Raw genomic sequence first — 13153 nt, 5'->3', positions numbered from 1 at the left:
TGCCCCAGCCTATTTTTAGCAAGTTGAAAGCTTCAACCTTGCCATGTGTGGCTGGCCATGGGAAGGCTCTCTTGGCTGCTAAATTTGCTATTTTTAGCAGCCCTCTTCAGCTATAAAAGCCACCCTATGCTTCCCATTTCAAAGCATGCCTCAACATCCCTCATTCCACAGCATTCTCTCATCCTCTCTTCAGTTCTCTCAAAGTTTCCTCTCCATTTTTCCATCCCATTTTCCCTTCCTCTTGTGCCGATTCCCTCTCTTGAGAAAGAGGTGTTCTTCAGCCATCTTGGGCATCAATCAAGGATTCATAGAAGCATTGCTCGGCGAAGACAACTGAGACTAAGAACGGAGCAACAGTCAAGCTGCAGAGAAACACTGGATTTGCTTTCTGTTCCCTTTCTTTTTAATTTCTGTTGTTTTTATGATGAACATACCTATGAAAAATATTGTTTTTGAAATGGTTATTTTAATCAATTTAGCTTGAATTTAATTTGTGTTGGGTTGATTATATTTTGCCTACTTGAATTATTAAATTAGTGTTTATGCTGTTATAGGCCTCAGTGAAATGCTTGATTAAGTAAAATCATGCTTAGGTTATCTGGCATTATAATTGTTTAGATAACTAAAGAATTAATTGTTTAAACAGATTAAAATTGCAATTAATGGACTCAGTACTTAATCAGTGCATGTTTAATTCTTCTAAGGTAACTGAAAATTAAATCAGCATTGTATTTGGGGATACATATGCCTTGCATAACTTGCAAGATTGTTGTGATTAAATTGTTTCAAGGTATGGCTACTTTGTTACTTCACATGGTCTTTTACATGTTTATTAAGTTGAATTAATTGGTTGAATCGACATAGGAATATGCGAGAGATAATTTAATTCAATAAGTATGTATGTGCGATAGCATGTTTACTTTATTAAATCTGTTTAGTCGGTTGAATTGGCATAGGGATATGTTCAAGAGATAAATGGAATTTTTTAATTAGTAAATATGTTCATAAGTTAGCAAATTACTGGGTTGCCGTGAATTTATTCATAACAGCATAAGCACAAATTTAATATTTCTAAGTTAAATAGGTATAATTAATCCAACACAATTATATCATCTTGATTAAATCTTAATTCAAATTGTGCACTAGAACTCTTTTATTTTATTTAAATTGTTTGCTTAGTTTTAAAATCTTAGTTTATAAATCACTACTCCAAGTTTTTGGCGCCATTGCCGGGGACTGTTTTAAAAAAAAACATTATTTGTGATTTTATGTTTACATTTTGGTTCTTTTATTTTCCTGTTCAATTTTACTTACTTAATTAATTCTTCTCTGATTATTTTAGGTGTTTATGAGTATTAACTGAATTATTGACTTACTCCCAATGGACCCTGAAATAGAACGAACCTTTCGCCAATGAAGAAGGCAAGCGAACCAGAGAAAGACTGAAGAGATGAATTTCGAGAATATCAATCAAGGAAACGGAGCAAACCTTGCTCAAAATCCTATCCTTATTGCTGATGATAGGGATAGAGCTTTACGACAATATGCCGTGCCAGTTGTTAATGACCTTAATCCAGGTATTAGAAGACCTGAGATCGAGGCACAACAATTCAAGCTGAAGCTAGTCATGTTCCAGATGCTTCAGACAGTGTGCCAGTTCAGTGGAATGCCAACTGAAGATCCTCATCTTCATTTAAGACTGTTTATGGAGGTGAGCGACTCTTTCAAGCTAGCCGGAGTACCCGAAGATGCATTACGATTAAAATTGTTCCCATACTCGCTGAGGGACAGAGCTTGAGCCTGGTTAAACTCACTGCCATCGAACTAGATTTCTACATGGCAAGAGTTAGCAGAGAGATTTCTTGTGAAGTATTTCCCACCTAGCAAGAATGCTAAGCTGAGAAATGAGATTACTGCTTTCCAACAAATGGATGATGAGTCCTTGTATGAAGCATGGGAAAGATTCAAAAAGTTATTACGAAAGTGCCCCCATCACAGAATTCCGCATTGCATCCAACTTAAGACATTTTACAATGGTCTCAACGCTCACGCAAGGAGGGTAGTAGATGCTTCTGCTAATGGTGCTATCTTATCTAAGTCTTACAATGAGGCTTATGAAATCATCGAGAGGATCACCAGTAACAATTATCAGTGGCCAACCAATCAAGCAACGTCAGGAAGACGAGTTGCTGGAATCCATGAAGTGGACGCTCTCACTTCACTTGCATCCCAAGTATCTTCGATATCTTCAATGTTAAAGAATCTTACCACTAATCGGTCTAACAGTTTTGCAGCTCAACCACCTAACCAATATGAGAATATAGCCTGTGTCTATTGCGGGGAAGGACGTGTTTGAAGAATGTCCGTCAAACCCAGAATCCATGTAGTACATAGGTAATCAGAACCAGAACCGAGGAAGGCAAGGGCTGCAATCCAACTTTTACAGCCCATCATGGCAAAATCACCCCAATCTTTCTTGGAGTAACCAAGGTGCTGGAGGCAGTAACAACTATGCCCAACCTAGACCAACCCAGCCGCCTAGTTTTTTACAACAAGTTCAGAAACCAGTTCAGGCTGAATCGTCCAATAGCTTAGAGAATTTATTGAAGGCATACATGGCGAAGAATGACGCCATTCTAAGGAATTTAGAGAATCAAGTGGGCCAGCTTGCTACTGAACTTAGGAACCGTCCACAAGATGCTTTACCTAGTGATACGAAAAATCCGAGAAATCTAGGGAAGGAGCATTGTAAAGCACTAACATTGAAGAGCGGAAAAACGGTAGAGCCCAACATCATTGAAGCTGAAAAGGAGCATGCTGAAGCTCAAGATTCGGAAGAAGTTCAATCGAGTGTTGAAGTTCCTATTCCACTAGAACCAGAACCTACAATACCTGAAAAGGTAACCTCAGAACCAGCCAATTCTGATCAGCCAACCATTCCGTTAGCAGCAAAATTGCCGCCAAAGACAAACCAACCAGTACCAACTCCAATATTTAAACCCCCACCACCTTATCCTCAAAGACTCCAGAAGTAAAAATAGGAGGTCCAATTCAAGAAGTTTCTTGACGCACTCAAGCAACTTCATATCAACATCCCGTTGGTTGAAGCACTTGAACAAATGCCAAATTACGTAAAATTCATGAAAGACATCCTATCCAAGAAGCGAAGACTTGGAGAATTTGAGACGATAGCTTTGACGAAGGAATGCAGTGCATATCTTCAAGACAAATTACCCCTTAAGCTGAAGGATCCTGGGTGTTTTACTATTCCATGCAACATTGGAGCAGCTTATTGTGGTAAGGCACTATGTGACTTGGGCGCAAGTATCAACTTGATGCCTATGTTAATATTTAAGATGTTAGGGATAGGTGAAGTTCGACCTACTACGATTACACTTCAGCTAGCAGATTGATCCTTAGCACATCTAGAAGGAAAAATCGATGACGTATTGGTACGTGTAGATAAGTTTATCTTTCCTGCTAATTTTGTAATTTTAGATTTCGAAGCAGACAAAGAAGTACCAATTATCATGGGGAGACCGTTCTTAGCAACCGAAAGGACACTTATTGATGTGCAGAAGGGCAAACTTACTATGCGCGTTTAGGACGATCAGGTAACATTTAACGTTTTCAAGTCAATGTGATTTCCTAACACAATAGATGATTGTTCTGCAGTATCCAACTTACTGGATTTAATAGTGGAGAAGGAACTCAACTCTGTTGAGGATCCTCTGGAAAGAATTTTCCAAGTGATGAAGAGGAGGATGGAAACTTAGCTTTGCTAGAAGCTAATCAAAAGGGATTTAATCCACAATCCCGTTTTGAATCTTTAGATTTAGAGGAAAGAGATTACACACAACCGAAAGCGTCAATCGAGGAGCCACCTAAACTAGAACTCAAAGTATTACCTTCTCATTTAAAATATGTTTATTTAGGTGACGCTTTTACTCTGCCTATGATTGTTTCAGCAGAGTTAACTACTGAGCCACAAGAGAAACTTATCTTAGTTCTGAAACAATTTAAGAAGGCTATCGGATGAACCATAGCCGATATTCACGGTATTAGTCCATCTGTATGCATGCACAAGATCATCTTGGAAGATGGTGAAAAAGGGATGATTGATGGACAACGAAGGCTAAACTCCATCATGAAGGACGTAGTGAAAAAAGAGATTATCAAGTGGTTAGATGCGGGTATCATTTACCCTATTTCAGACAGTTCATGGGTAAGTTCGGTTCAGTGCGTACCAAAGAAAAGAGGTATCACGGTCATAGAGAATGAGAATAACGAGTTGATACCGATTGGAACAGTTACGGGATGGAGAATCTGCATCGATTACCGGAAGCTGAACAAGGCAACTAGGAAAGATCACTTCCCTTTGCCTTTCTTAGACCAGATGCTGGATAGACTCTCGGGGCGAGATTACTACTATTTTCTCGATGGTTACTCAGGGTACAACCAGATTACGGTAGCACCGGAAGATCAACACAAGACCATATTCACTTTCCCGTACGGTACATTAGCATTTAGACGCATACCATTTGGTTTATGTAATGCACCTGCTACATTTCAAAGATGTATGATGTCTATTTTCACTGACATGGTTGAGAAATTTTTGGAAGTTTTCATGGATGACTTTTCAGTGTTTGGAGATACGTACGATGATTGCTTAGCCAATCTGGCTAAGGTGCTTAGGTGATGCGAAGAAACAGACCTAGTCCTTAACTGGGAAAAGTGCCATTTTATGGTACGAGAAGGTATCGTTCTGGGGCATCGGATAACAAGACATGGGATCGAGGTAGACAAAGAAAAAGTAGATGTTATTGAGAAACTCCCATCTCCAACATCTGTAAAGGGTGTTAGGAGCTTTTTGGGCCACGTCGGGTTCTATTGAAGATTTATCAAGGACTTCTCCAAAGTTGCTAAACCTTTATGCAAATTATTGGAGAAGGACACAATATTCAAATTTAATGAAGAATGCTTAAAAGCTTTTAATGAATTGAAGAATCGATTAGTCACGGCACCCATAATTGTCACACCAGACTGGGACTTGCCATTTGAATTGATGTGTGACGCAAGTGACTTCGCAATAGGAGCTGTCATGGGCCAGCGAAGGAACAAAGTTTTTCATCCCATCTACTATGCAAGCCGAACTCTGACAGGAGCTCAGTTAAACTATACAGTAACAAAAAAAGAGTTACTTGCTATCATATTTGCTTTCGACAAGTTTCGATCTTATCTTGTAGGTACCAAGGTAACTGTCTATACAGACCACTCGACAATTAAATATTTACTTGCTAAGAAAGACGCTAAGCCGAGGTTGATTCGAGGGGAACTACTACTTCAAGAGTTCGATTTGGAAATTCAAGATCGAAAGGGAGTAGAAAACCAAGTAGTAGATCACTTGTCTAGATTGGAGCCGCAAGAAGGGAATTCTCCACTTGTACCGATTCAAGAAACATTTCCAGATGAACATATACTGAAGGTAAGTCATGTCCATAATACCCCTTGGTTTGCTAATATTGCTAATTTTTTAGCTTGTGGTTTAATGCTGTATGATAAGACATATCAACAAAGGAGAAAGTTTCTTCACGATGTGAAGTACTATTTCTGGGAGGAACCATATCTGTTTAAAAAGTGTACAGATCAGATGATTAGGAGATGCGTGGCAGAAGAAGAAATACCGAAGATTCTATACCACTGTCACTCAGCCCCAAGTGGGGGTCATTTCGGAGGAACTCGTACTGCAGCCAAAGTATTGCAACCCAGATTCTTTTGGCCAACACTATTCAAGGATGCATATATATATGTAAAGAGTTGTGACGGATGTCAAAGAGTTGGAAATGTCACCAACAAAAATGAGATGCCTCAAACAAACATCATTGAGGTCGAATTATTCAATGTTTGGGGTATTGATTTTTTCGGGCCCTTTTCTTCGTCTTTTGGTCACAAGTATATACTGGTCGCAGTAGATTATATGTCCAAGTGGGTCGAGGCAGAGGCATATCCGACAAACGATGCTAGGGTTGTGATAAAGTTTTTGCAGAAACACGTGTTCACAAGGTTTGGAACCCCGAGAGCCATCATTAGTGATGAAGGGTCCCACTTTGTGAACAAGTGGTTAAAATGGTTACTAGACAAGCACGGGGTGAAACACAAGGTTGTAACGGCTTACCATCTGCAGACGAATGGACAAGCTGAACTGGCAAATAAAGAAATCAAGGGCATATTGGAGAAGGTAGTTTGCCCTAACCAACAAGACTGGTCCAAAAGACTAAATGACGCTTTATGGGCCTATAGGACAGCGTACAAGACACCTTTAGGGATGTCACCCTATAGGCTAGTTTTCTGTAAAGCATGTCATCTACCTTTGGAGTTAGAGCACAAAGTTTACTGGGCTCTTCGACGACTCAACTTAGATCCTAAGCTCGCAAAAGAAAGACGGATGTTCCAACTCAACGAGTTAGAAGAATTCTGAATGTTCTTATATGAAAATGCCGAATTGCTCAAAGAGAGACTCAAGAAATGGCATGACAAACACATCCGGGTTCGAGAATTTGAAGCAGGTCAGCAAGTATTGTTGTACAACTCGAGATTGAAGTCCAGGTAAGCTAAAATCACTATTGGGGGAATAAAACCGAACGGGATAACGTCTCGTTCATTTTGTCAGATATTTAATAATTTTCGTGTTTTGTTTAATAAATAATTTAGGGTCTATTTTTCGGGTTTAGTATGTTTAAATAAATTCTGTCTAGGAGGTTGGAACTTAAGCGGGACCATTTGTGACCCCTCCAATCTTTCCTAGGAATTTATTTTAACATAATTTTCCAAGAAAATTTTCCCTAATCAATAAAATAAATTTTTGTTTTTCAAATAAAAGGATCAATTTGATCCAATTTTTAATTTGCAACTCAATTTTTAATTTTCATTAAGTCTAGGGACTTAAATTGAATTATTTTTAAAATTTGATTGCTCTTTTCGTAAATAATAAAAACTAGATGCCTCTTTTTGTAAATATTTTTTTAAAGGGCTTCTAGAATAAATGTTTTTAGTTAAAAAAATGATAATTATTAATATATAATTATACCCATTATAATATATATTAATTATTATCAATTTTTGGATTTTGTTTGATAAGTTTTAATAATAAGATGATAACCTTTAATATATAATTATATCTATTTATATATTAATCTTTATCAATTTAGCATGAAATTAGGATTTTATCTTTGTTTTAATAAATTAAATAGCAATTACTAGTTTAATATATGCATATATCTAATTATTAATTGTTGTTATCTTTATATAGGATTAGAATTCAGAATTTTTATTAATTAATTTGTTTTAAGAATTACTCTAATTCCTATTTCTCCCCCTATAAATACTACCCATCTTCCCATTCACCTAACACTTAAAACCCAAAGCACCAAAATACCCAAGTGCCGAAATCCCAAGCAGTAGCAGCTCCAAGAAGTCGGCCAGCACACGCCCAGCCCCATCGCACGCACGTCCTGCGCACAACGGTGCATTGCCTCGTGTGGCCCCAGCCTCAGCTCGCACCAGGCCTTCACCCCGCGCGCGGTACCTGCCCTCTGCACCATCCTGCGCTCGCCCGAGTCACACCTGCTGCCGAACACCCATGTTGCTACTAGCCCTACTGCGCACCGCTGCTCCCACAAGCTCCAAGCCCGCACGCCCTAACTGCTTGTGCGGCATTCCTTTCCCATCCATCCTAAGCCACAACCCTCCAAACCTTCTTTTAAATTCCCATCTTTTTCTTCATTATTATTACTAATTCCTAGAGTTTTTATATTTTTACAAAAAAGGTGGTAAGACCTAGTTTTTCTTAATTTTAATTTTAATTAATTAATTTTTCAAATTATTGAATTACTAATAATTTTTATTAAAATTTATTGAGAAACTAATTTTTCCATCTTATGATCAGGTTAAACATGCCTCACAAGAGAACTCGTGCTTCCGCTCAAATTGATGAAACACAAAACAATTTCTACTGTGAAGAAGCCAAAGTGAGATATGAAAGTATCTTCAAAAACCAACAGATGCATCCAGAAAAAGGCTTCACTTTAAAGGAGAGCAACTACCGAGACTTTATGGCTCGTATTCGTCAAGTTGCTAAAACCCTAAATTGGGAGTTGTTTTGTGAAAAGAGACCAAGTGTGGACGAGGAACTAGTTCGTGAGTTTTATGCAAATTTAACTTTAGGCGAGATGATAGATGTTCCAGTTCGCGGAATCAAGGTGCCGATAAATTCAAATGCTATTAATGAATTCTTTGAATTACCAGATCTCGAAAATGATGAATATTCCACATTGATGAGCAATATCAATCCTGAAAATCTGCGAGAAATTCTCGAGGAGCTTACAGTTGAAGGTTCCAGTTGGACTGTGTCGAAACAAGGAACCCAAACGTGTCGAAGAGAATACTTAACACCTATTGCAAAGGTATGGTTTTATTTCATCTGTTTCAGCCTTCTGCCTAGCTCACATGGGACTACAATTTCATTAGAGCGAATGGTCTTACTATACTCAATCTTAACGGGTAAGACCATTGATGTGGGAAAGATCATCCTGAAAGAAATTCGAAACTGTGCCGCTAGACGTTCTGGCCCTGCTTACTTCCCCTTTACAATAACTATTCTATGCTTGAAAGTAGAAATTCTTGCTAATGTCAAGAAGATAGGGTACACTCAAGGCACAATTACAGATTGGGACCTCTACCGAGTAGCCGGAGACTCAGTTCTATAACAACAAGTTGAAGAAAGTGAAGAGCCTGAGGAACTTGATGAAGAAGAAGATCCCACGATGTAATCATTTGAAGTCCCTGATAAGGTGGACCCAGTAGAGCCAAAAGATGAATCGGATGCTGGAACTTTAATGTTTCGAGCTAAATCGTCAAGCCCAGACCTTCGAGATGAGCTATTAAAACTGATGGACTTAATGCAACATATGCAATGGCAGCAACAAGCCTATTGGAGATACTAAAAAATAAGGGATGACTCAATGAGAAGTGCTTTTAAGAAAATATACAATGACCCATTTATTTTTGTGCCTGAATTTCCAGATTTCATATTCGAGCTATGGACTCCACTCTCAAAAAAGGAGCAAAGCGATTCATGCAAAGGCAATAGTGATGGAGCAAAAGATGGGTCAAATACGGAAGGGTCTGCAAATAAATAAAGGGAGGATCTTGACTTTATTTTTTCTCTGTTCTTAGGTCATTTTAGGATTAAGTTTAATTATAAATTTATTTCTGTTTTTTGCATAATAAAACAAGTGAGGAAAATCACTAATAAAATGTGAGCAAGTCACAAAACTTAAAGTGCGGCAATAGATATATACATGTCTAGGATTGGATTTAGAAAGAGCTTGGTACTTAAGCAGTCAAATTGACTCACCTCCTCTTCTCTAAAATCCTACCTGGTGTATAGTATCTATTCACTTTAAACAATAAGGACATTGTTCATTTTAAATTGGGGGGACTGAGAAATTGAATTATTTCCACTCAAGATAAAATTTTTCTTTTAATTATGATTAGGATATATTTTGTTCAGAAATTTGAATTCTGTTAAGTATGCTCAATTTAAGTATGAATAAAGTTCTATTATTTCAATAAATTATTATGTTAGCTTAATAATGACATGAATGTGTTTTTAAAAAATCATGCAAATTCGTACCATAAAATTTTTAGTTCTTAAGGAAAGTTAGGTATGCATGAAAGTTTAAGTCTTTAGAATTGACTTAGTAAGTTTCTTGAGGCGAAATCCTAAGGAGCATGAAACATTGGAAATGATTTAGGCAACTATTGTTTGGACCGTTTGAGCCTTTCAAGCCCACCATGGTATATTTTATCCATTGAAACCCAACTTTGAGACTATATGGCCTGATTTTATTCCGACCCTTATAATAATTAGCCATTACTTTTCGCTTAATAATCTTAAAATTGTCCCAAACACTAGACTCGGTAATATTCTAGATGTTGTTCTAAAATAAGTTTGGGGGAGTTGACAAGAAGTATCAATTGCTCGAGAATTGCAGTACACAAAATAAGTGCTCGTGTTAATTGAAAAAAAAAGCACATATATTTGAAAAAAAGCATATGAAAGTCAAGTTGGTGTATCGAAGGTAAAAACTCCGAAGGTTCAATTGACGCTGAGTCTAGGGTTTTTTTTTACCAAAATTTATCCATCTATTACCCCTAGCCTAGCCACGTTACAACCCTGATAAAGACCTATTGATTCAAAGTCCTCATGCTACCTACATTAGTGGAGAGAAATTGCTACGATCAACATATGAAGACATAAGTTAAGCTTAATGATTGCAGCTTAGTCTCTAATAAAGGAATAAAAATCAAATTGGTAAGGATTAACATGTCTTTATTACAAAAGCATTTAGTCTTAATTTTGCTATAATAATAAGTGGTTGAATTTAAGTTGAGCAATATGCATACTTAAGTAGCATAACTAACATATTTCTTGTCTTTGAGCATAAATATTTTGAGTTCATAATTTTGGGAAAAATGTTGTTCTGAAGGAATTTTTCAAAGGTGTTTCCGAGAGATTCTTTTCAAAATTTTCACATTACTCGGGACGAGCAATGAATTAAGTTTGGGGGTGTGGAAACACAAAAATTTATATACTTTTTCATACCCAATTCTAACTAAATTCATGCAAATTCGGTTAAATTCTTGTCAAAAAAATATTTAAATATTATACAATAATTAACTTATGTTAAAAATATGAAAATTATGAATTTTAATTATTTTTTTAGTTAATTTTGATTAAATTTGGTTATTTTTGACAAAATTACACAATTGGAGAAAAATGGCCCGGTGAACACTGCGAGAAGAACAAAAGCGAGAGCAATTTGAAGTATTGAGGCCAATTAATTTCCAACCCAAGACGGTCTAGAAATGTGTATTAATTCATAATTAAATTAATTTTAATTTATTTCCTATTTAATTTAGGTTAAATAAATTAATTTTAATTAATTATGAAGAAAGGGCCTAGTGAACCGCACTGGTTAAATCGAATGAAGTGAGCCGAACCAGCCACTAATTGGGCTGACCAGAACCATCCATTGGCTGACCCAAATCAGAAAATTAGCTGATAAAATATGCTTGCAAAAAGGCTCTTGAAAAACCTCCAAATTATGTTCAAACCCCACCTTTATTTTAGGCTTTTTAGATTTGCCCTAGCCTATTTTTAGCAAGGTTGAAAGCTTCAACCTTGCCATGTGTGTGGCCGGCCATGGGAGGGCTCTCTTGGCTGCTAAATTTTCTATTTTTAGCAGCCTTCTTAAGCTATAAAATCCACCCTATTCTTCCCATTTCAAAGCATCCCTCAACATCCCTCATTCCACAACATTATCTCATCCTCTCTTCACTTCTCTCAAAGTTTCCTCTCCATTTTTCCATCCCATTTTCCCTTCCTATTGTGCCGATTTCCTCTATTGAGAAAGAGGTGTTCTTCAGCCATCTTGGGCATCAATCAAGGATTCATAGAAGCCTTGCTCGGTGAAGACAACGGAGACTAAGAACGGAGCAACAGTCAAGCTGCAAAGAACCACTGGATTTGCTTTCTGTTCCCTTTCTTTTTAATTTCTGTTGTTTTTATGATGAACATATCTATGAAAAATATTGTTGTTGAAATGGTTATTTTAATCAATTTAGCTTGAATTTAATTCATGTTGGGTTGATTATATTTTGCCTACTTGAATTATTAAATTAGTGTTTATGCTGTTATAGGCCTCAGTGAAATGCTTGATTAAGTAAAATCATGCTTAGGTTATCTGGCATTATAATTGTTTAGATAACTAAAGAATTAATTGTTTAAATGGATTGAAATTGCAATTAATGGACTCAGTACTTAATCAGTGCATGTTTAATTCTTCTAAGGTAACTGAAAATTAAATCAGCATTGTATTTGGCGATACATATGCCTTGCATAACTTGCAAGATTGTTGTGATTAAATTGTTTCTGGGTATGGCTACTTTGTTACTTCACATGGTCTTTTACATGTTTATTAAGTTGAATTAATTGGTTGAATCGACATAGGAATATGCGAGAGATAATTTAATTCAATAAGTATGTATGTGCGATAGCATGTTTACTTTATTAAATCTGTTTAGTCGGTTGAATTGGCATAGGGATATGTTCAAGAGATAAATGGAATTTTTTAATTAGTAAATATGTTCATAAGTTAGCAAATTACTGGGTTGCCGTGAACTTATTCATAACAGCATAAGCACGAATTTAATATTTCTAAGTTAAACAGGTATAATTAATCCAACACAATTATATCATCTTGATTAAATCTTAATTCAAATTGTGCACTAGAACTCTTTTATTTTATTTAAATTGTTTGCTTAGTTTTAAAATCTTAGTTTATAAATCACTCTTTTCAAACCAAAATTATTTTTACCTCACCAAAGTGTTTTAATTAATTTCATAAATATTGTTTTTTACAGTCCCTGTGGGTACGATAACTCGACATTTACTTGTCACTTTATTACTTGTAACGATTGTGTACACTTGCACATTTCCACCGTTCCGCTTTGTCAAGCCAACAGTATGTCATAATGAAAAACACTAGGAAAGTGTTTGAGATGCATCTCACTTGTTGATTTTACCCACTCCAACTACCCAATTTACATCACTACTTTTCTTCCAAAGTTTGATGCACAACCCACCTTTCTCATTGGTGGTAGCCCCACTGATGACTCAACAAGCTTCATATCGGTTTGTCACACCTCTAGCTTTTCCAATGGGGTCTTTATAGCATTCAAATCTACCGAGTCAATGTTCTTCCCACAATGAATATCTTCGGCTAGCTGAATTGCTGATAGTACCTTGGTTCCACCCATCAAGTCCCGAATCACCGACATAACGCATTGTTGTTGTCGAGTATCCAAGATACAAATACAATCCTCAAAAGGAACCAATAGAGCATTAACCTTTTTGAGGAAATTCAAGCCAAGGACATAGTCATAATCATCCAAGTGATGTACTTTGAAGTCTTTCTTGCCTTTCCACTGGTCAATCTGTAGCTCAACTCATGCTACTCCCACAGTTGGGACCCCTTTTGAATTCACTATTTTGATCTTCTTGGTCAATTTGCTAATTGAAAGGCTAAGT

At 36.7% G+C, this 13153-nt stretch overlaps 1 non-coding gene across 1 annotated transcript; it reads right to left on the bottom strand.

The window, feature by feature from the left end:
* Window positions 1-1894: 1894 nt before the first annotated feature.
* Window positions 1895-2001, bottom strand: LOC121205696 (small nucleolar RNA R71). The gene has a single exon (XR_005900772.1). It is a non-coding gene; the product is annotated as a small nucleolar RNA R71 (small nucleolar RNA).
* Between the last annotated feature and the right edge of the window lie 11152 nt (window positions 2002-13153).

The sequence above is a fragment of the Gossypium hirsutum genome, chromosome A08 (genome assembly GCF_007990345.1).
Source record: "Gossypium hirsutum isolate 1008001.06 chromosome A08, Gossypium_hirsutum_v2.1, whole genome shotgun sequence".
NCBI classification, from domain to species: domain Eukaryota; kingdom Viridiplantae; phylum Streptophyta; class Magnoliopsida; order Malvales; family Malvaceae; genus Gossypium; species Gossypium hirsutum.
This window is presented reverse-complemented; position numbering and strand designations above follow the sequence as displayed.